The following is a 1,907-nucleotide window of genomic DNA, read 5'->3' on the forward strand; positions in this document are numbered from 1 at the left end:
TTTTCATCTTTTCCATGATACCCATTGCAGTATTTGTTTCCAATAAAAGTACAGACTGTCCTTTCCCCTCCCCACCCCTTTTTTTTTAATATTGTAAGCTTTAAATTAATCTAATTTCCATTTGGATGAAGTTTAACTTTTTCTTCTTGATCAAGTCAACTGCTCATTCCCTCTCAGGGCCGCTTCTGATTAGGCTTTATGTTAAGCCTGCATTCACATTATCTATGTGGTGAGAGGAAAGGCAAAGTTCCTGTGCTTGTGGGGAGAACTCCATCAAGGTTTTTGCATGGATGCCTAGGCCTCCAAGGAGAGGCACAGAAAAAAACCCCAAAATCACCAGCAGGAGAAAGGCACTGGATTGTCTTCAGGGTTTTGCAGACACTGGTGCACATGCCCTGAACCAGTGCCTTAGCTCCTGGCAGCCTGGGAGAAAGACTGACTGCAGCAAATCCATTTTCTCTGAAAGCATCTCTGGAAGGATGTACACCACTGATGGTGAGTAACAAGCAGGGAACATGATGCCTTTGTCACTTCGGCAAAATCCTGCTCCCTTTGCATGGCGCTGATTTACAGATGAAATGTGAGAAAAGAGCAGTGGTGGGAAGTTCTCTCAAACAGCTTGAGGATGGCTCAGGAAAAGTACCGGAAGAAATGTTTGTTATTCTCACTCTTTTTATATGAAAATTTCCTGATTTACAAATACATAAAAATACTTAACAAAGTAACTTGGTCTTCCCAAGTCACTTCATTAACACTGACATACCCTTAACATGAAATATATGTAGCAGTTGCTGAGGGTATTTCTTTATGAATGAAGAAACAGACGCAAGGGCGGGACCCAGGCTTTCCTGAGCTGCATTTTGACCACTCAAAGACATATGTGGCCCAAATTACAGATATGAAATCTTCTAGATAACCTGCTAAAGCCCACAAAGAAAACCAAGTGCTCAGTACTCCTGAAAATCATGCTTGAAATCAAGCTGGCTACCTAAAATTAGTGACATTTGGGGAAAAAAATGTGGAGGACTTGCTCACAGTGATGCAGCAAAATGCAACCAAACTGAATTTAGTGTTTAAAGTTTTTCCACTGCAGTATGGGTAACAGTGTGCACTTTAGGTTCCCAAACATATTTATCTTCACTGAACCAAAATATAGTACCTTCAAAACATTATTGCAGGCTAATACATACATGACATACTCAGAATTTTTGGTTAAGATTCCGACAGACTGACTTTTGCAGTCATGAATTATTAACGAACTGAAATTTGCTTAGGGAGATAAAACAAAGGATGTAAGAAAGCAGCATTTTACTCGTTCAGCTCCAGCACAGGTGGGTTGGAATGACATGTCCCGGCTGTAACAGGTGAGATGAGCTGATGCTGTAGCCCGACCACGCCAGCCATACTGTGCGAGGAATGACTTTGGAGTATAGCAACTGTAATGGACACCCTGAGGGGGCAGATCGCTTCGAGAACGTGGTAAGTGACAAAGTAATAGGATATCTTTTATTGCCAGATTCCAGGAAATGGCTGGAAAGCCCGGCCCTACGAAAGCAGCGTGGAAGTCAGCAGCAGCGCGGTGGCCGAGGGTGTTGTAAAGGGCGTTTTTTCACCCATCTCACTATTATTTGCTCTCTTTCTCCAGAGGAAAAGGAGGAATTAGACCGAACTGGACTTGGAAGATCCAAATGAAGTCAGGTGAGGGGCTCTCGGGAAGGTTTCCCCCCAGCAGCAGGGTACAGCAGGGCCGGACACGGGCCGGGCCGGTGGCAGGGCGCGGGCTGGCCGGCCCGGAGCCTTGGAGTCTCTGCAATGCAGGGGCCGGGGCGGGGCGGGGCGGCAGCGAGGGGCCGCTCCTCCACCTCCACAGGCGCGGGGGCCCTGCGGGAGCGGCGGCGGGGCCGGGG

Source organism: Pyrgilauda ruficollis, unplaced genomic scaffold (assembly GCF_017590135.1).
Source record: "Pyrgilauda ruficollis isolate IOZ18807 unplaced genomic scaffold, ASM1759013v1 scaffold83, whole genome shotgun sequence".
Taxonomy (NCBI): domain Eukaryota; kingdom Metazoa; phylum Chordata; class Aves; order Passeriformes; family Passeridae; genus Pyrgilauda; species Pyrgilauda ruficollis.